This window comes from Siphateles boraxobius, unplaced genomic scaffold (assembly GCF_051911475.1).
Source record: "Siphateles boraxobius isolate OS27281-9 unplaced genomic scaffold, OSU_SipBor_1 13, whole genome shotgun sequence".
NCBI lineage: Eukaryota > Metazoa > Chordata > Actinopteri > Cypriniformes > Leuciscidae > Siphateles > Siphateles boraxobius.
In genome coordinates, this window is record NW_027508733.1 from 8,657,322 (window position 1) to 8,681,333 (window position 24,012).

Sequence of the window (24,012 nt, forward strand, 5' to 3'; positions counted from 1 at the left end):
TAATTTTTTATCATTACATTATGGAAAATAATGAACTTTATCACAATATGCAATTTTTTTGAGAAGGACCTGTATGTAAAATACAGTTAAAGGGATAGTCCACTTAAAAATGAAAATTAGCCCATGATTCTTCTTTTAGACGGACACAATAGAAGTTATATTAAAAGATGTCCAGGATGTATTATAGAAATGAAAACGTTAGCAGATTTTCATACTTTAACTTGTCTAATGTTTTTCTAGCTACGTACACACACCTTCGTGCTTCAGCTTGTCCAAAGCTTACGTTAGCTAGTTAACCGTGGCTAGCTAGTTTCATCTTTAGGCGGCACATAACAACCAAACATGCAAGATTTAGGGTTTTAGCAACAAACAACATATAAAACTGATAGACTACATAGCTTTTTTCTCAAAGGTATTTTGTTCTGGCCCCAGAGTCTTCATTCGTTTAAGATTTGTAACTTACCTTATCACCTGCAGCCATTTCCTCTTCTCTTTCTCGTCACAGGGAAAGCGGTAAAATTACAACTGAATGTCACTTTTTTTTTGTTGACTCTGATCTGTTAACAGATAAACAGAGTCTGATCTTAATAGCACTGCGGCATGGTAGCACTTTATAGCACTGAGGCAAAAACACCAGCGAAAGTCGAAGGTAGGTAGAGAGGAAACAGTATTATCGGAGAGTGGTTACGTCACGACTTAACAACCGGATAGATACAGTCGGTTGGTCTGGGAACGTCCCCGGGAACGCCCCGTCACGTGATGTGAATTTAGCCCGTGGGGGAAAACATTGCCTTGGCGCTCATTGAAATACACGCGACAATCATGCCGAAGAGGTGCTGTGTCGTTTTCTGTACAGCCTATAAACAAACAAATTATGAATTGAAGTTCTACATCCTTCCTAATAAACACACAGAACCGGAAAGGAGGACAAAATGGCTAAAAGCAATAAATAGTAGTGTAATACTTCTGTGATGTTCTGTAATATCTCTATAGTACTTCTATAGTATGTCCCAAAATACTATAGTATTCCTATAGGATTACTATAATATTTTGTCCTAAAATACTACAAGATTCCTATAGTTGTTTTTCATAAGGGATGTCTCATGCACATTAGCGTTATCAGCTGAAGGCTCGCTTGATAGGCCAATCGCTACGGTCTACACTCAATTCAGACTGCAGTCTGTGAGTTATGGATAACTGTCAGCACAGTCCCTCGGCAACTTCGTACTACTGATCACCGTTTTACAAAAGGATTAATAGTTTGGAGTGAAGCATGCGTACAATTGGTAAGTGACAAGGTTTTATGGAGTTATAGTATGCAACATATACGAAAGTTGATTGAGTTATAGGCTAATTTACCGCTACAGCTACCGCGATGTCTTACCTGGAGATTCAACCAGATGACAAAATATGTCTGGAAACGACACCTCCGGCCATTTGGTTGGGTCATTGATCCAGTTTTTAATTAAATAAGGGCAATCATAATGTATTGCAGTTAATTTTGCAATGTACCGTTCCCGGTCGGCAGGCATCAATGACATGAAATCCGACATTTTGTCATTCAAATACACATGACGTTCGCGGGTTTTTCCCCCACACCGACCACGCACCCAACTATGACTAGATGCCGACTGTATCTATACATCACGGTTGTTTAAACCAATCAACATTGAGCTGTGTCGTCAGCAAGTCGTTTCCCATCATGCTTTTGATCAGCGCAGTCGGTGGAGAGCAACTGCGCGCGACTGCAGAATCCGACACGTACGCCTTGCGCTCGCGATAGCTTTTTGACACACGTCAGCATGACATCAGAGCAAGGCGGACCGCACCCGGACACATTTCTAACCGGCATGCATTACCGGTGATCGGTTCTGCGCAGATTTTGCTCATCTCAAACAAGCCTATTGTCTAATTAAAATGTCTACAAATGTATAAAACTGATCAGAGATCAGGTAAAACCCACAGACACTTGTTCATTGGTTCTCAATGACTCCTCATGATTCATGGGTTGACGGAGATCACCACGCTCCAGCGGTGAACCATTAGGCTTGTTTGAGATGAGCAAAATCAACTCCATAGCTGATTCCAAGTGATCAAGGGCTTAGGACGTTCCAGTTCAGCCCATTGCATGAGCAATGACACACATCCGAGTGAACGAGACGGAGGAAAGTTAGCAAGTGAAGGGCATGTATATTGATTGGCATGCCCTTCACTCGCTAACTTCCCTCCGTCTCGTTCACTCGGATGTGCGTCATTGCTTACGTTGCACGAGTGCCCACTTCTGGTGGAAACTGCAATTGGCTGAACTGGAACGTCCTAAGCCCTTGATCACATGGAATCAGCTATGGAGTTGATTTATTATTTACAATTTTTTTCCCTTTAAGAATTTGTTTAATGCAGCATCCAAATGTATATGGGTGTGTTTGTGTTGTTTTATATAAAAAAAATCTAATTAATATATCATAGAGTTGTTTTTGGTGATGGTGATTAGACGAGATCTGCAGTGACGTCACAATCGTATTGCATTGTGGTAAATGGAGCTGCCTGAAGTGTACATATGAAGTAGACTTGCTCCCTCGGTCAAAATCGAGGGAACGAGGGTCTGTCCATATACACTTCCCACGTCCACTTCATGAAGTGGAATGCTCTTCAAAATGGCGGCAGGGAGGGAACTTCCCCGATGGGAAGTGCTTAGGGAAGTTCGCAAGTGCGTGTCTAAAAGTGGACTGGAACGCAGCAAAGATTAGACATTAGGCTTGTTTGAGATGAGCAAAATCTGCGCAGAACCGATCACCGCTGATCAGCGCGTAATGCATGCCGGTTAGAAATGTGTCCGAGTGCGGTCCGCCTTGCTCTGATGTCATGCTGACGTGTGTCAATGTTCCCCAACTCTGAGGATTGGTTTTTACAGCAGGACAATGCTCCATGCCACACAGTCAGGTCAATCAAGGTGTGGATGAAGGACCACCAGATCAAGACCCTGTCATGGCCAGCCCAATCTCCAGACCTGAACCACATTGAAAACCTCTGGAATGTGATCAAGAGGAAGATGGATGGTCACAAGCCATCAAACAAAGCCGAGCTGCTTGAATGTTTGCACCAGGAGTGGCATAAAGTCACCCAACATCAATGTGAAAGACTGGTGGAGAACATGCCAAGACGCACGAAAGCTGTGATTGAAAATCAGGGTTATTCCACCAAAAATTGGTATTATTTATAATATATTTAACACTTCCTAAGTTAAAACATTAGTATTGTGTTGCTTAAAAACGAATATGACCTTATTTTCTTTCCATTATTCAAGGTCTGACAACACTGCATCTTTTTTGTTATTTTGACCAGTTGTTGTTTTCTGCAATTAAATGCTCTAAATGACAATATTTTTATTTGGAATTTGGGAGAAATTATGTCAGTAGTTTATAGAATAAAACAAAAATGTAAATTTTACCCAAACACATATCTATAAATAGTAAAACCAGAGACACTGATAATTTTGCAGTGGTCTCTTGATTTTTTCTAGAGCTCTCTCTCTCTCTCTCTATATATATATATATATATATATATCATCTGTGGAAGGCGTAGGACCATAAAATGTTCGTCTAATCATTGCATTCAGTCCGATTTCAATGACAGAATGGTCCCACCTGCCGTTCAGCGTATGTATTTTCATACCTCCGCGCACCTGCTCGCACAGACATCACACGTCATCAGCGTGTCTCATGCTATGCTATAACACACTTTTCGGTCGTATCACGGTGTCCCCCGGAACGCGATAATCATATTCACCCACACAGTTACGCAGAGCCCAAGCACAACCAAAACAATGTTTTTCTGTCGTATCACCCTGAAGCTAAGCAGGGTTGAGCCTGGTCAGTACCAGGATGGGAAACTTCCTGGGAAAACCAGGTTGCTGCTGGAAGAGGTGTTAGTGAGGCCAGAGGGGGGTACGGCTCACCCTGTGTTCTGTGTGGGTCCTAACGCCCCAATAGTGATGGAGACACTATACCGTAACAAGCGCCGTTCTTCAGATGAGACGTTAAATCGAGGTCCTGACTCTCAGTGGTCATTAAAAATCACAGAATGTCCATCGAAAAAAAAAAAAAAAGTAACCCCGGCATCCTGGCCAAATTTGCCCAGTGGCCTCGGTCATCCTCCTCCTAGTCATCCCCATGTACTGATTGTCTCTATCACTCTGTCTCCTGTCCACCAGTAAGCTGGTGTGTGGTGGGCGTTCTGGCGCAGTATGGCTGCCGTCGCATCATCCAGGTTTGACTCCAGCTTAGAGCGGGGCGGTTTGAACAAGAGGGGCTAAACTTTCTCTGGCCTGACAGAGGGAGCAGTGCCTATTGATGGTTTTGATTAAAAACCCTGCATTATGGCAGTTAGTAGTTATTAATTTTGAGATATTAGCAAAACATTTTAGCCTTTGCTGATGAACTAAAAGCCCTTTCAACTTGTTACAGACTTGACCTGTCACATTAGTTTCCCTTTGGTATGTAAAGCTACTAACTGACACTAGGGGGAGGTAGTGTGCTTATTGCTCTAGGAGATCAGTAAGGTAATAATAGATTTGGATATCAGTAAGGTAATGAAGATTTCTTTGAGGCTAACAGCATGGTGGGTGGTGCCTGGAGTCCAGACTGGGAATCTATGGGATTTTCTGCTCAGTCAATGTAAGATGTTGGTGTTTTTTTGTTTTATTTTTGGTTATTTGTGGCCTGTGTTGATGCACGTATGGTATGATGTTGATTTTTGTTTGCTTGTTTGTAGAAGGACTCTTTAGTCCTTCCTGATAATACCCAGGAGGATTAATCATCAAAAAGACTGTTTAACCCCAGGACACCTTACTTCTACCCTCCTTGTTATCGTCTGGGTCGATATACAAGGAGAAAAGTCTGGTTACGCACATGATTTGACAGATTAGAATGGCCTGATTCAGGCCACTTCGTCACAAGGCTTTCGTGCACTTGAGAACAGCAGAAAGGACTTAGTCATTTCTGTCTATCCAGATAAGAACTTTTGCACTACTGTAAATAGAGTTGTTGTTGATGTGTGATTGTTTCCTTCTAGTTTTGAAATGCTTCGTCTCTGGTTTTTATGTGTGTGACTTCCTATCATGTATTGCCGGTTGTATGTATTCTTTACATCATTCTCTTGCGAATTACAAAATAATCACTCGAAATACTCACTCTTGCATCCGGTTCTTGTCTTACTGAGTATTAAGACTATCACAGACCGTAGCCGGTGGTTCCCTCCCTAATATAAATCTTAAGGAAATTAGTCTGGTTTTGAATACTAGACGAAGTGTGACAAACATGCTCAACATGAACAAAGTTTTGTTGATTTCCATGCACTTTCTAACTTCCTGCACTCTCTCCTTAAATTACAAATATCCCCATTCATCCAAGCTACTTGATGAATAGGGGCAAATGGAAATCATTTGTGTGGTAATCAACATTATTTCACAAATGCTGTCAATTGAGATTAACTAGCACTGAAACCAGAATATTACTGGTTACCATTTACTTTTTGAAATGTTTAATCATTTTGTAGTTTGAGATGATAGAAACACCGTCATCACACTAAAAACTCAATCAACACATTGAGCCAAAAACTACGATTTAATTGACTAGATCTATCCAGATTTTTGTTTATTCGCTCATGTTTTCTCAGCTCGTCTGCCTGTTCCTGTCATCATCAGTAACTCTTCAAACTGTTCATCATCATCAAATTGTTCATGTGTGTTCATCAGTGTTGAATGTGTGTGATGTGACTCTCTCCTGGTACGCAGGAATGAGTGTATTGTCCAGCATCAGTGTGTGTGATCTCAGCATCAGTCTCTCTCTACCTCTGGAGGTGGAATATCAGGATAAAAACACCTACAGCTGTGTGCTGAACAATCCCATCAGCAACCAGACCACACATCTGGACATCAACACACTCTGTCACACATGTGCAGGTACCACAGCACTGATGATATATGTGTGTATTTACTGACCTGATCTCTGTCTTCTGTTGTAGATCAGACTGATGCATTCACTTCTTTCTTATCATTACAGATCGGAATGGTCAGTCTACTTCACAACCAGACTCAGTGTCTCTGATAGTGTTGATCTCTGCTGCTGCTGGATCTCTGTTGATTGTTGTTGCAGTCATTGGGATCTTCTGCATCTGTAGGAAATGTAGAAAAACAGGTCAGAAAAGCAAGCAATGAATGCATAAGGTGAAAAATTTCTCTTTTTTAAAGGTACAAATTTCAACATAGGATTAAAAAACGTTGTTTTAACATACTGTATCTGTGATTATTGTTAATGCAGTTCAGACCCAGGAGGAAGACAGAAATAATTCAGCATCCTGTCAACAAAAAACACAATGGTTAGATGGTACGAAACGAAAATGGTAAGATCATTATGACTGTGTTGCAAGAAGTTGTTGCAAACTAGAAAACAGACTATCCTCCAGATAAAAAGATTATACATTAGACGACAGCGATCATTAAACAATACATACAATAAATTACAATTTTCAAATCTTAAAACTATGACCAGTCAAAAAAGTTATTTTACAGAAACAGTTAATTATAAGGTATTTAAATTTGAAGCCAAATGTTACTTTTTTTTCTAATATATATAAATATATAATATATATAAATCAAAGGAGGAGGCTGTGTATGAAAATGTCCCCCAAAAACGATGATCAAATACCGTCTCTGGAATAAATGTTAGAGCTCATACGGCCCTGATTCACACCTCATAGTTATTGTAATGTCTGAAATTGTGTTTTCTGTGTTAGTTTAATTTAGTGGTTCACGAATAGCATTGCATCCAGAAACTCATCTAAAAGATCTATTTACAACTTAAAGCACATGGAAATTCACTTTTGACTCAACAGTAATTTTGGATAATTTTTCTCAATAATATTATTTATGTATTTACATTCTTTACTATTGTGTTACTGTCAGGGTCGAGGTGCTGGTTGAAGAATGAATCAATAGGCAGAAGTCCAATACAAACATTTACTTAATAAAAATGAAACAAAATGGTACAGGCAGGTAGACGGGTTGAAGATCCACGAGAAACACAGCATACACTCAACATGTGCTAACATTCACATTGATAACAACAACGACCGACAAAGACTGAATGAACCGAGGCTAACTAAATACAGAGACAAATGAACCATAATGTTGTGAAGACAGGTGACAAAGATGATGATAACGAGGAACAGGCTGGTAAGTGAGGGAGTGAGTTCGACGAGGAGGATTCTGGGAAGTGTAGTGAAGAGACAAGGAGACAAGCCTTAACCATAAAGTGCACTGTCTGGAGTGTACACAACTATTGAATGACAAAGCTGACATAATAATAAATAAATAATAAAACGTAAATAAATACACGAATAAATATATTAAGAATTGTAAAAAATGCTGTAAAAAAAGCCCATGTATGTGATCATTTTATTATATAACATAATATGATATAATAGATATCACACGAGAAGAGTGTTTATCTGAATTTTTGTTGTCGTTTGCCAAAAAAATAAAAACTTCCGAACTCCACAGAACCGCTGCACCTCTTAACAACATGTGGTGTTTCTTACTGAATGAATCAGTAAATCAGTATAAATCACTGTTGCCATATACATATCATAATAGGAATAACACCTGGTCACCAATGAAATTATAAAAAAAATATATGAAAAAAATATTATGGACTATCCGATCTCCCTAAATATAAATAAAAATACATTTATTTAAACTCTGGCTGTGTCAGCTTCAATGACACGCACGAGCTGGGCCTGCTATAAGACATTAAAGAGGATCAAAAGCAAAAAACTAGTGCTGTGCGTTAAACGCGTTATTAACGGCGTTAACGCAAACACATTTAAACGGCGTCAATTTTTTTATCGCGAGATTAACGCTCTTTTTGGCCTAGCAAACAACATCACACCGGATAGCTAGACCGGAAACAAAACAACAGCCACGCCGCACGTACTTGTTTGGGCTTGCGCGCCGGCCAAAGAGTAGTAGGCTAACGGTACGTTTTGAGTGGATGGCGCGAGCGCGAGACGCCGATCTAGAGACGTGCACTCTCAACGCAGTAGAGTGCGGCGCGGGACTAGATTGATGGCCGAGTGCAAGGGCGGGCTCGAGCGGTAATGCACTCAGGGGCGCAGTAAAGGGGGGGTAAACGATGACGATTCTCGGGGCCCATGACTAAGAGGGGGCCCAGAGAAGCCCCCAATAAAATTGTGGTGCTAAAAAAATATATTTGATAGTAAAACTAATGAACTTTAAATTATTCTATTTGCTGTTTCCTGGTGTCAAAAAATGTATTTGTTTAGGAAACACAAAAAGTCCGTGGGCCCCTCTCCCCCTCTCGATTATCTTAAAATGGTTCAGTCCGCCCAAATTGTATTCAGGCAACGTATTTTACGCTCCGATTGTGTGAGACGTAAGTTACACGCTAGGACAGATACGGCTTGAAGTCGTTCATTCTCGGATGCGGTGCCGCTAAGCGAAATGAGGTCTTGCGCACCGAACTTGTCACTTTTGCCGCGCTCGTGCGGACGCTATAAACTTTACTCCGTGTCAGCGCGCGCTCTGATCGGTAAAGGTGCACAGACCTCTCCCGAATCATCTCCAGCACTCAGCCTCCGCCTCCGTTTCCCTCATAAGCTGATATTAGTATTTAAACATTCTCTATGATAATTTTTTTTAAATGACACAGTCTCTTTCTCTCAGTCTCATACACACACATTCTCTTTCTCTCACACATATGTAGGCTAGTTATAAACTCTTTAGACTTTTAATGATTAGTGCTTTATTTTTAAAGTGTGTGGTTAAGAATCGTGTAAAAAAATCGCTTATTTTGGGGATGGATTCCGGGAAATCTCCCTTATTTTCAATGTTGACAGCTATGGCGTACGCACGCTTTGCATAGACAGTAAAAGAAAGGACGCTTTGTAGATAGATAGTTTCAGACAAAAAACTTAGTCTCTCTCAACACATTTGAGCTGACAAACAGCAGCATATTTACAACAGTCTGAAACAGGTGTAGGCTGAAGCTCTTGCTTATACCCTTTTTTGAAAACCTCTCATATTTAAAAAATAAAAGTAATTATCATTATAATCTTGACAAACAAATCTAAACAGAATACAATTTTTTTTATTTCCTATAAATACAGTTGCACCATCCAAAATACAACAAAAACAGTTTGTTCATTTATCGCTCTTTAAATTGTTTCATATAGTTTCATTGCATTATTTTTAAATAATTTCTTTAACTTGCTAAGTGTCCCACGTTTTTTAATTCCTCATCACAGCTGTTCCATAGATTTACACCTTTAACTGAAATACAATGGTATTTTACATTGGTCCTCACTTGGTACTTTTTGAATATACAAGTTCCCCTTAAGTCATGTTGGCATTCTCTTTCTGTGAACAACCCTTGGATACTTTCTGGCAATTGATGTTTTTTTGCTTTGTACATGATTTGTCATGTTTTAAGTTCTACTAATTCTTTAAACTTTAAAGCCTTTAATTCAATAAAAAGGGAGTTTGTTGGCTCCCTATTGGTGGTTTTCTTTACTATTCGTATGGCTCTCTTTTGAAGCATAAATATTGGGTCAGTGTTTGTTTTATATGTATTTCCCCATACTTCCACACAATAAGTAATGTATGGAAGCACAAGGGAACAATACAAAGTATATAATGATTTTTCATTTAAGAGATCTTTAACTATATACAATATTGCGATTGAATTGATATCTTGTTCAGATATATGGGGCTTCCAATTTAAATTGTCTATAATCACTCCAAGAAATGTAATAGCTGACACCCTTTCTATTTCAACTTCATTAATCATTAATTTTCCTATTGTATTCGATAAACGATTACCAAATACAATAAATTTTGTTTTCCTTATATTTAATGTTAGTTTATTCGAATCAAACCAATTTTTTAGCAGTACCATTTCTTTTTCCATTGTATCCAGAAGTTGTTTCAGATTGTCACCAAAACAAAATAAGTTTGTATCATCTGCAAATAATATAAATTTAATACTTTGGAAACCTCACATATATCATTAATGTATAACAGAAAAAGCAATGGGCCCAGCACAGAGCCTTGGGGAACCCCACATGTTACCTGCACCAATTGTGACTTGCAATTATCTATTTTGACATATTGATGCCTTTTCTCTAAGTAATTACTTATCCAAGAGTGAGCTACCCCTCTTACTCCATATTTTTTCAGTGTCTCTAGTAATATGTCATGTTCGACAGTGTCAAATGCTTTTTTAAGATCTAAAAATACCCCAACTGTGCATTGTTTATTTTCTATTGCGTTAGATATTTTTTCCACAAAATCTATTAATGCATGTGAGGTTGTTCTATTAATTCTAAACCCATATTGTTGCTTGCTTAGTATATCGTATTTTATAACAAAATCATTTAATCTTATGTAAAATAAATTTTCCAATATTTTTGGAAAATTGTGAAAGCAAAGAAACGGGCCTATAGTTTGAAAAGGTATGTCTATCTCCAGTTTTATATATGGGTATAACTTTAGCTATTTTAATTTTTTTTAGGAAAATGCCATTTTGAAGAGACAAATTGCATATATGTACCAGGGGTTTCTCAACACACTCGATAATATGTTTTACTACAGACATATCCATGTCATTCCAGTCAGTTGACTTCTTATTTTTAAATGATCTGACAATATCAATTATTTCTTTTCCATCTGTTCCTCTTATAAAAATTGATTGCTTATTTACACTACCCGTTTCTCTTTCCGTTCTACTTTTCTTATCAATTCCTACAATCTCCCCAGCCAGACTACATGTACATGAGGCCCCAGGTCTATATGGTAGCATTTTTCGACAAGTTAGCACGTTTCGACAGGGTGCAGCGGGTGCACGGCTTTGTATTACAGAGGACAAATTACGGGTGAGGACATGGAGTTCAATTGTCTGATTGACTTAAATATATGAGAATGATAGTCAAAATACCATAAAAGCGGATGATTTTATGTAAATTAATATGAAAAAAGTCTCAGCTGTGTTGGGGGCCCTGTCAAGATTCTTTTCATGGGGCCCAAAATCCTTAGCAGCGCCCCTGAATGCACTCACTCTGTGTGCGGATACGGGAGAATAAAACGATTCGCGGGACTCCCGCAAACTAGAAATATCTATGAATAAAACATAAAAACTAATACATTTTTATTCATGTTGCAGAAAAGCAACAAGAACAACTAAAACAAAATAGAAACGATTTACAGGCCAGAGTTTCTTTTTATAACATGTTTGCAGCGTTGAGGGATGTAGCCAATCACAGACATATGAAGAAGCATCAGAAGCATTTAAAATAGACTCCCCTCACCGCTCAAAACAGACTTTTTTTTCAGTGCTGAATTCTGTAAGCTGGCAAATCCTCAAATTTTAGCAAACAAAGTGTATATATTATGAAAGATGCATTGTGCAGTCAGCTTCACTGATAATAACAGATGTGTGAGATTGCGATGAACTGATGTCAGCTTTTTAGGAATTATTAAGGGGGCGCACTTGGCGCGCATTCAGTCATGCCAAACCATGCACTCAGTAGCCTGCTTGCTTTATGTTATAACAGTGGTTTGTGTGTTAATGCTTTAATAACAAATAATTTATCAGGAGCATTTATGCTGATGTGTATGGTGGCGACACATAGGCGAAAGTATTTGGAGGTAGCCTACAAAAAAAGAGTCTATTTGCGGGCGGGAGCGGGACAAAAATGTTGCGGGCGGGAGAAAGTAACATAGAAAATAGTTGAGAACGTCAGTTATAACGACCCACGTATGAAAAAAATTGACGGGTTTAAATCGGGCTTGGGCTCATAATTACAGTTTATGTGTCGGGCCGGGCTCGGACACAATGCGCACGGGCTCGGGTCGGGCTTGATTTTTTGGGCCCGATCTAAGCTCTACAATGGATGACTTCAGACAGAAGCACATGGATACCACAGCTAAGAACAAACTTACTGCTGATCCACTTTTCCATGTTGATAAGAGCATTAAAATTAGAAAAAATAATGAGACAAATAGAATATCAAGGGACATTTAGAATAGATAAAAATGTGCGATTAATCGCGAGTTAACTATGGCATTAATGCGATTAATCGCGATTAAATATTTTAATCGTTTGACAGCACTACAAAAAACAAAATGTAATGACCAAATGGTACCAGAAATTATTTTCATAAGTATATTGTTTCATAAGTGTATAAAAGATCTTGACCAAAAATGTATGCACCTCTTACTGGAAATAAATGATGTCATTTCAATAAAAATGTTTTGACCGGGCAGTGTATACAGTACACATATACACAGTTGATACAAACCCTTACACAAACCTATTAATAGACTAGTACAGTGTCACTAAATTATACCCTCTCTGTCACACACCAACAAAATGAATGCTAGCATTATGAATTAAACAATAACATAAGAAATTAAACATTATTTGAACACTAGAGGGATTGAGTAACAACGGGGGTAAAGTCCCACTTTAAGAAAAATGTGCTTTTCCCTACTTTTCCCAGAAAAATACATGCTTTTTTTATTGATCACTAATGGAATAACATATTTTGTGTGAAAATAAATCATAGAAGTGTTTTATTTTATTTAAAAATCTTATAAATGAATGAGGTGGCAAAGGGGCCTTTTACCCCACAGAACCATGGGACAAAAGACACAAAGTATGGATACAAATTACTTTAGCTAAAATTATGTTTTGAATAATGTTTAAGTTAATACTTGTTAAAAACACCAACTTTAGCAAATTTTGTAGTATTTTCTGTTTATTTGGATAAATAAATTAAAAATCATGTTCTCTCAGGTTCTCTCTCTCTCTCTCTATATATATATATATATGTATGTGTGTGTATATATATATATATATATGTGTGTGTGTGTATATATATATATATATATGTGTGTGTGTGTGTGTGTGTGTGTGTATATATATATATATATATATATATATATGTGTGTGTGTGTGTGTGTATATATATATATATATATATATATATATATATATACATTCACACACATATGTTGCCGATCATTGCAATACATTTATCTGCTGTTTCACGGTGGCTCTGCCAGTAATTTATTGGTAGCAATTCCTTATTTAAAAGAAGTCCTCCAGTAGACTACTTCCTTGTCTCGCCCAGAATAACAGGAGATAAAGGTAGATTACAAAGGCAATGGCATCCACTACACTACAGGTAACATATTTTGGTTGGCTGAACATTCCTGTAGTTTCAGTTCAACAAACACTAAAGATCAACTGATGAACATCAAAGGTAAAAAAGCAACATTCTCTTCTGTCCCAGACAGTTTGCAGAGGGAGTCCACATATCTCTGCTTGCTGTGCTTCTTTGACTGGGTTTATGTGATCAATATCTAGAGCAGCAGCACAAAGAAAAAATGAACAGTAGAGAGGAAGAGAACAGAGAAAAACAAACTCAGTCCATCGATTATGACATTACAAGACGTAACAACCATAATAAAGTTGCTAGTGAAAGTTCTGTATCAGTGATGAAATTCCTATAACTATATGATTCAATATTAGCTTAGAAATTTCTGATAACAAACGTATTTTAGAGACACACAGATTCCAGACATTATGAATGAATCATATGTTTTTAATCATATTTATCACATAAACATACAAACATTTTTCACGTTCATTTCCTGAGTTTTTGTGAGTTTTACTTCGTCACTTTTTCCCTTGGCTGATGTAAATAATAAGGAAATATTCTGCCCAGAATGCAAGAAACACAATATTTGTCTCATTAAAACAGCTTATAAAAAATAAAATAAAAAACCTTAGTGTTAGGAAAACTACAACATTCATTTCCAGTTCTTATTGATTTATGATTAGATCTGTAATCTGATAAAAGCTTTCGAGAGGAGTTTAGCATATAGATTTGAAACTTAAATGGCTTTTCTTAAAATATTTACCTGACATAAATAAAAATAACGAAACACCTCTATTGATTTATATAATTTACAATGAGCACCAGACAAAAAGAAAAATCCAAAAATAGGAACAAGGGATCAAGATTACTGCTAAAGAACAAAGAGATACCGCAAGTTTAAAGCTGAAGGCTAGACTGGAAAACAGCATTAAAGTGAAGACAATCGTCTCCATCAAACAGTGATAATGTTCTAACGAACACATCAGCAAAATACAATAATTCCATGAGTTAAAAAAAAACAATCACAGCTCAATAGAACTGAAAAAGACATGAGATGGAAAAAAGTTAAATAACACGACAGGTCTTCATCGCCTCACATGCCAACATAAAATGAAAGAATGAATCAGCACCTCATAAAATGTCACACATTTCAACGATGAAGATAAATATCTATATACCTAATGTATGAAGATTTACAAGTTTAATTGCATTGTTTTATCAAGTATACACACATTAGTGTGTTATTATGGCTGTAACACTCCTCCATAAGTATTTCTCAGGTTTAACGCAGCAACATTTAACACAGACTGTATCATATATGAGTCTAGTTACAGGCATTGAACAATAAATTCCTGAATGTTTCACCGACTTTAAAATAAATAAATGATATTCCAAGCTTATTAAAGCTGGTTTTGGTTTCAGTCTAGTTGCTGGAAAGTGTTTTCTGATGAAGGTAGATCATCTATCATCAAGGTAGAAAGGGTTAATGTAACTATTTAAACCATAAATATTAGCAGCATAAGAATACCAGACATTTCCAGTAACAGCAACAATACCAGTAAAACCACTGACAGTATCAGTAATGCAGACTGTCCTTGTGTTGAGGAGGAAAATCTTAGTCATAATGCCTGTCTTGTTGAGGTAATGATTAAATAAGATGATGTAAATAGACGGGAAAAAATAACAGAGATGTCAAACCAGATCAGCATTATAGTGCAACTGTTAAGAAACAGAGATAATCACTCACTGTTTGTGTCTGGATCATTATAACAGCTTTAATAAACCTCTATTTACTGAGAAACATCAAGCTCTCGCTGATCTACTGCTGGAAAACTGTTGCTCTGTTTCTTACTTTATTGCTCATATACGGTTTAAGGCTAAATGTGTTAATTTATCATTTAAATCATTTATTATATTCTAACAGTTTTGGATGCATATTTAAATAACTTTTAACAAAGTCCGGAGGAGCATGTTCTGATAATTAACATAATTAACACAAGTGGAAAGCATTCAGTTAATCAACGATAAGAGGTATATATATATGTATGTATATATATATATATATATATATATATATATATATATATATATATATATATATATATATATATATATATATATATATATACACAGCAGACTTACCTCTGTTCATTAACAGTTTATCAGCATCCCTCCATCACCCCTTCTCCACACTTCTAGTTATAACTATTCCTGCCTCCGGGGGAATACTCTGGGCCAAATCCCGAGCTCGGAGCCTTTCCCCCAGACAGCACGCCAAATACACATAAACCTTTACTCTATATAATTATATGTAAAGGTGAACTCGTTAAATTGGTATGTAAAAGGTGAAATTTTTACTGGTATTGGTGCCGAGTGCTGAAATCTTGAAATCGTGACACAATTACTCTGTGAGCGATGAGTGTTTCAGCTGATCCTCGTCTTTCCATCATTTCATAATTCTCTTCAGTGTCCATTGTTTTATTGGGAGCCTCGGCCTGAGTCTGATTTAATGATGTTCCATGTCCTCCAAAGGAATGTCATTGGGATTAGGTGATGGGTTATTGTCCTGTAAGAAAATACAGAATCACAGAAGGTTACTGTTACGTTTGGTTGAAGCAGAGGAAGCAGGATCCACGTACAGCAGTCTTTTATTAAATAAACTCAAAACTTCACAAATACAAACTCAGACTAAGACTCAGAAACAGAAACAAAACTCGGGAACGGAACAACCACCATAGTGCAACGGTTAGAGCTGACCAAGACACATGGCAGGATCACATGACAAACCGGGAATCACATTAACTAGACAAACATGACAATGACAAGAACAAGAAACAAACCCAAAACTTGACAGTTACAGTGATGAGAAGGACTGATGTTTCAGTTACACAAACACAAACACAAACTGTAAATGTTTATTTGGGAGTTATTAGTGTTTTTGATTGTTTTGACTGTTTGTGAATATCTGCTTCTGTACTGTTAAAAATAAAAAAATAAATGTAAAGAGCAAAAAAGATAACATCCAGAAAAAAAACGTTGTTTTTGCACATTAAATCTCATATATCTTGATAAATCAGCCGATATACTTACATTCTGTGGGACTGCTGTATGGCTCTGTCTGCGACGATAGTAAATCACAGCAGCAGTTACAACTGCAGAAACCAGCAGAACAACAACTATTCCTGCTACAGCTCCTGAAGACAGACCTGAATCTGGAACATCTACAGAGAAACAGACATTATTGTGAATGATAATCCATCCAGTACTTAATATTTTTACTTTAGACCCTTCTATATTGATCATCAGCTGTATCAACAGGAAACAGCAGCGTTAACTGGAAAACTAATATTATGCATTTTTCAAGTTATCAAGTTAATAACATTAGTCAAAGTGTTTTTTGGCAAAGCTAAAAAAAATCAACTCAACATTGAGTTGATTTAAAAAATATTGAACTGTTTTCTGTTTTATTCCTCAAAGGAAAATGCATTGAATGATTAAGTTATATACTCACCAATGACAGTAAGATTGAATCTCTTCACTCTAGTGATGCTGAAGCTGCTGTTGTTGATGATGATCTGTAGTTTATATTCTCCAGAGTCTGTGTTTCTGGTGTTTGTGATGATCAGAGATCCAGTCTGATGATCCAGCTTCAGTCTGTCTCTGAATCTCTCAGTATCTTCATTACACTGAACATCTGTACAGATATCACTGAGATTTCCAGTAATGAAAAAATATATGAAAAAAATATTATGGACTATCCGATCTCCCTAAATATAAATAAAAATACATTTATTTAAACTCTGGCTGTGTCAGCTTCAATGACACGCACGAGCTGGGCCTGCTATAAGACATTAAAGAGGATCAAAAGCAAAAAACTAGTGCTGTGCGTTAAACGCGTTATTAACGGCGTTAACGCAAACACATTTAAACGGCGTCAATTTTTTTATCGCGAGATTAACGCTCTTTTTGGCCTAGCAAACAACATCACACCGGATAGCTAGACCGGAAACAAAACAACAGGCACGCCGCACGTACTTGTTTGGGCTTGCGCGCCGGCCAAAGAGTAGTAGGCTAACGGTACGTTTTGAGTGGATGGCGCGAGCGCGAGACGCCGATCTAGAGACGTGCACTCTCAACGCAGTAGAGTGCGGCGCGGGACTAGATTGATGGCCGAGTGCAAGGGCGGGCTCGAGCGGTAATGCACTCAGGGGCGCAGTAAAGGGGGGGTAAACGATGACGATTCTCGGGGCCCATGACTAAGAGGGGGCCCAGAGAAGCCCCCAATAAAATTGTGGTGCTAAAAAAATATATTTGATAGTAAAACTAATGAACTTTAAATTATTCTATTTGCTGTTTCCTGGTGTCAAAAAATGTATTTGTTTAGGAAACACAAAAAGTCCGTGGGCCCCTCTCCCCCTCTCGATTATCTTAAAATGGTTCAGTCCGCCCAAATTGTATTCAGGCAACGTATTTTACGCTCCGATTGTGTGAGACGTAAGTTACACGCTAGGACAGATACGGCTTGAAGTCGTTCATTCTCGGATGCGGTGCCGCTAAGCGAAATGAGGTCTTGCGCACCGAACTTGTCACTTTTGCCGCGCTCGTGCGGACGCTATAAACTTTACTCCGTGTCAGCGCGCGCTCTGATCGGTAAAGGTGCACAGACCTCTCCCGAATCATCTCCAGCACTCAGCCTCCGCCTCCGTTTCCCTCATAAGCTGATATTAGTATTTAAACATTCTCTATGATAATTTTTTTTAAATGACACAGTCTCTTTCTCTCAGTCTCATACACACACATTCTCTTTCTCTCACACATATGTAGGCTAGTTATAAACTCTTTAGACTTTTAATGATTAGTGCTTTATTTTTAAAGTGTGTGGTTAAGAATCGTGTAAAAAAATCGCTTATTTTGGGGATGGATTCCGGGAAATCTCCCTTATTTTCAATGTTGACAGCTATGGCGTACGCACGCTTTGCATAGACAGTAAAAGAAAGGACGCTTTGTAGATAGATAGTTTCAGACAAAAAACTTAGTCTCTCTCAACACATTTGAGCTGACAAACAGCAGCATATTTACAACAGTCTGAAACAGGTGTAGGCTGAAGCTCTTGCTTATACCCTTTTTTGAAAACCTCTCATATTTAAAAAATAAAAGTAATTATCATTATAATCTTGACAAACAAATCTAAACAGAATACAATTTTTTTTATTTCCTATAAATACAGTTGCACCATCCAAAATACAACAAAAACAGTTTGTTCATTTATCGCTCTTTAAATTGTTTCATATAGTTTCATTGCATTATTTTTAAATAATTTCTTTAACTTGCTAAGTGTCCCACGTTTTTTAATTCCTCATCACAGCTGTTCCATAGATTTACACCTTTAACTGAAATACAATGGTATTTTACATTGGTCCTCACTTGGTACTTTTTGAATATACAAGTTCCCCTTAAGTCATGTTGGCATTCTCTTTCTGTGAACAACCCTTGGATACTTTCTGGCAATTGATGTTTTTTTGCTTTGTACATGATTTGTCATGTTTTAAGTTCTACTAATTCTTTAAACTTTAAAGCCTTTAATTCAATAAAAAGGGAGTTTGTTGGCTCCCTATTGGTGGTTTTCTTTACTATTCGTATGGCTCTCTTTTGAAGCATAAATATTGGGTCAGTGTTTGTTTTATATGTATTTCCCCATACTTCCACACAATAAGTAATGTATGGAAGCACAAGGGAACAATACAAAGTATATAATGATTTTTCATTTAAGAGATCTTTAACTATATACAATATTGCGATTGAATTGATATCTTGTTCAGATATATGGGGCTTCCAATTTAAATTGTCTATAATCACTCCAAGAAATGTAATAGCTGACACCCTTTCTATTTCAACTTCATTAATCATTAATTTTCCTATTGTATTCGATAAACGATTACCAAATACAATAAATTTTGTTTTCCTTATATTTAATGTTAGTTTATTCGAATCAAACCAATTTTTTAGCAGTACCATTTCTTTTTCCATTGTATCCAGAAGTTGTTTCAGATTGTCACCAAAACAAAATAAGTTTGTATCATCTGCAAATAATATAAATTTAATACTTTGGAAACCTCACATATATCATTAATGTATAACAGAAAAAGCAATGGGCCCAGCACAGAGCCTTGGGGAACCCCACATGTTACCTGCACCAATTGTGACTTGCAATTATCTATTTTGACATATTGATGCCTTTTCTCTAAGTAATTACTTATCCAAGAGTGAGCTACCCCTCTTACTCCATATTTTTTCAGTGTCTCTAGTAATATGTCATGTTCGACAGTGTCAAATGCTTTTTTAAGATCTAAAAATACCCCAACTGTGCATTGTTTATTTTCTATTGCGTTAGATATTTTTTCCACAAAATCTATTAATGCATGTGAGGTTGTTCTATTAATTCTAAACCCATATTGTTGCTTGCTTAGTATATCGTATTTTATAACAAAATCATTTAATCTTATGTAAAATAAATTTTCCAATATTTTTGGAAAATTGTGAAAGCAAAGAAACGGGCCTATAGTTTGAAAAGGTATGTCTATCTCCAGTTTTATATATGGGTATAACTTTAGCTATTTTAATTTTTTTTAGGAAAATGCCATTTTGAAGAGACAAATTGCATATATGTACCAGGGGTTTCTCAACACACTCGATAATATGTTTTACTACAGACATATCCATGTCATTCCAGTCAGTTGACTTCTTATTTTTAAATGATCTGACAATATCAATTATTTCTTTTCCATCTGTTCCTCTTATAAAAATTGATTGCTTATTTACACTACCCGTTTCTCTTTCCGTTCTACTTTTCTTATCAATTCCTACAATCTCCCCAGCCAGACTACATGTACATGAGGCCCCAGGTCTATATGGTAGCATTTTTCGACAAGTTAGCACGTTTCGACAGGGTGCAGCGGGTGCACGGCTTTGTATTACAGAGGACAAATTACGGGTGAGGACATAGAGTTCAATTGTCTGATTGACTTAAATATATGAGAATGATAGTCAAAATACCATAAAAGCGGATGATTTTATGTAAATTAATATGAAAAAAGTCTCAGCTGTGTTGGGGGCCCTGTCAAGATTCTTTTCATGGGGCCCAAAATCCTTAGCAGCGCCCCTGAATGCACTCACTCTGTGTGCGGATACGGGAGAATAAAACGATTCGCGGGACTCCCGCAAACTAGAAATATCTATGAATAAAACATAAAAACTAATACATTTTTATTCATGTTGCAGAAAAGCAACAAGAACAACTAAAACAAAATAGAAACGATTTACAGGCCAGAGTTTCTTTTTATAACATGTTTGCAGCGTTGAGGGATGTAGCCAATCACAGACATATGAAGAAGCATCAGAAGCATTTAAAATAGACTCCCCTCACCGCTCAAAACAGACTTTTTTTTCAGTGCTGAATTCTGTAAGCTGGCAAATCCTCAAATTTTAGCAAACAAAGTGTATATATTATGAAAGATGCATTGTGCAGTCAGCTTCACTGATAATAACAGATGTGTGAGATTGCGATGAACTGATGTCAGCTTTTTAGGAATTATTAAGGGGGCGCACTTGGCGCGCATTCAGTCATGCCAAACCATGCACTCAGTAGCCTGCTTGCTTTATGTTATAACAGTGGTTTGTGTGTTAATGCTTTAATAACAAATAATTTATCAGGAGCATTTATGCTGATGTGTATGGTGGCGACACGTAGGCGAAAGTATTTGGAGGTAGCCTACAAAAAAAGAGTCTATTTGCGGGCGGGAGCGGGACAAAAATGTTGCGGGCGGGAGAAAGTAACATAGAAAATAGTTGAGAACGTCAGTTATAACGACCCACGTATGAAAAAAATTGACGGGTTTAAATCGGGCTTGGGCTCATAATTACAGTTTATGTGTCGGGCCGGGCTCGGACACAATGCGCACGGGCTCGGGTCGGGCTTGATTTTTTGGGCCCGATCTAAGCTCTACAATGGATGACTTCAGACAGAAGCACATGGATACCACAGCTAAGAACAAACTTACTGCTGATCCACTTTTCCATGTTGATAAGAGCATTAAAATTAGAAAAAATAATGAGACAAATAGAATATCAAGGGACATTTAGAATAGATAAAAATGTGCGATTAATCGCGAGTTAACTATGGCATTAATGCGATTAATCGCGATTAAATATTTTAATCGTTTGACAGCACTACAAAAAACAAAATGTAATGACCAAATGGTACCAGAAATTATTTTCATAAGTATATTGTTTCATAAGTGTATAAAAGATCTTGACCAAAAATGTATGCACCTCTTACTGGAAATAAATGATGTCATTTCAATAAAAATGTTTTGACCGGGCAGTGTATACAGTACACATATACACAGTTGATACAAACCCTTACACAAACCTATTAATAGACTAGTACAGTGTCACTAAATTATACCCTCTCTGTCACACACCAACAAAATGAATGCTAGCATTATGAATTAAACAATAACATAAGAAATTAAACATTATTTGAACACTAGAGGGATTGAGTAACAACGGGGGTAAAGTCCCACTTTAAGAAAAATGTGCTTTTCCCTACTTTTCCCAGAAAAATACATGCTTTTTTTATTGATCACTAATGGAATAACATATTTTGTGTGAAAATAAATCATAGAAGTGTTTTATTTTATTTAAAAATCTTATAAATGAATGAGGTGGCAAAGGGGCCTTTTACCCCACAGAACCATGGGACAAAAGACACAAAGTATGGATACAAATTACTTTAGCTAAAATTATGTTTTGAATAATGTTTAAGTTAATACTTGTTAAAAACACCAACTTTAGCAAATTTTGTAGTATTTTCTGTTTATTTGGATAAATAAATTAAAAATCATGTTCTCTCAGGTTCTCTCTCTCTCTCTATATATATATATATATATGTATGTGTGTGTATATATATATATATATATGTGTGTGTGTGTATATATATATATATATGTGTGTGTGTGTGTGTGTGTATATATATATATATATATATATGTGTGTGTGTGTGTGTATATATATATATATATATATATATATATATATACATTCACACACATATGTTGCCGATCATTGCAATACATTTATCTGCTGTTTCACGGTGGCTCTGCCAGTAATTTATTGGTAGCAATTCCTTATTTAAAAGAAGTCCTCCAGTAGACTACTTCCTTGTCTCGCCCAGAATAACAGGAGATAAAGGTAGATTACAAAGGCAATGGCATCCACTACACTACAGGTAACATATTTTGGTTGGCTGAACATTCCTGTAGTTTCAGTTCAACAAACACTAAAGATCAACTGATGAACATCAAAGGTAAAAAAGCAACATTCTCTTCTGTCCCAGACAGTTTGCAGAGGGAGTCCACATATCTCTGCTTGCTGTGCTTCTTTGACTGGGTTTATGTGATCAATATCTAGAGCAGCAGCACAAAGAAAAAATGAACAGTAGAGAGGAAGAGAACAGAGAAAAACAAACTCAGTCCATCGATTATGACATTACAAGACGTAACAACCATAATAAAGTTGCTAGTGAAAGTTCTGTATCAGTGATGAAATTCCTATAACTATATGATTCAATATTAGCTTAGAAATTTCTGATAACAAACGTATTTTAGAGACACACAGATTCCAGACATTATGAATGAATCATATGTTTTTAATCATATTTATCACATAAACATACAAACATTTTTCACGTTCATTTCCTGAGTTTTTGTGAGTTTTACTTCGTCACTTTTTCCCTTGGCTGATGTAAATAATAAGGAAATATTCTGCCCAGAATGCAAGAAACACAATATTTGTCTCATTAAAACAGCTTATAAAAAATAAAATAAAAAACCTTAGTGTTAGGAAAACTACAACATTCATTTCCAGTTCTTATTGATTTATGATTAGATCTGTAATCTGATAAAAGCTTTCGAGAGGAGTTTAGCATATAGATTTGAAACTTAAATGGCTTTTCTTAAAATATTTACCTGACATAAATAAAAATAACGAAACACCTCTATTGATTTATATAATTTACAATGAGCACCAGACAAAAAGAAAAATCCAAAAATAGGAACAAGGGATCAAGATTACTGCTAAAGAACAAAGAGATACCGCAAGTTTAAAGCTGAAGGCTAGACTGGAAAACAGCATTAAAGTGAAGACAATCGTCTCCATCAAACAGTGATAATGTTCTAACGAACACATCAGCAAAATACAATAATTCCATGAGTTAAAAAAAAACAATCACAGCTCAATAGAACTGAAAAAGACATGAGATGGAAAAAAGTTAAATAACACGACAGGTCTTCATCGCCTCACATGCCAACATAAAATGAAAGAATGAATCAGCACCTCATAAAATGTCACACATTTCAACGATGAAGATAAATATCTATATACCTAATGTATGAAGATTTACAAGTTTAATTGCATTGTTTTATCAAGTATACACACATTAGTGTGTTATTATGGCTGTAACACTCCTCCATAAGTATTTCTCAGGTTTAACGCAGCAACATTTAACACAGACTGTATCATATATGAGTCTAGTTACAGGCATTGAACAATAAATTCCTGAATGTTTCACCGACTTTAAAATAAATAAATGATATTCCAAGCTTATTAAAGCTGGTTTTGGTTTCAGTCTAGTTGCTGGAAAGTGTTTTCTGATGAAGGTAGATCATCTATCATCAAGGTAGAAAGGGTTAATGTAACTATTTAAACCATAAATATTAG

The 24,012-nt window shown here is 36.5% G+C and overlaps 1 long non-coding RNA gene across 1 annotated transcript in view; it reads right to left on the reverse strand.

The window, feature by feature from the left end:
• The window catches only part of LOC143735380 (uncharacterized), a 101,508-nt gene extending 87,250 nt beyond the window's left edge, over positions 1-14,258 (reverse strand). Inside the window, exon 1 of the long non-coding RNA XR_013203144.1 lies at positions 14,212-14,258. This is a non-coding gene — a long non-coding RNA (uncharacterized LOC143735380). The remainder of the gene's footprint in view (positions 1-14,211) is intronic.
• Between the last annotated feature and the right edge of the window lie 9,754 nt (positions 14,259-24,012).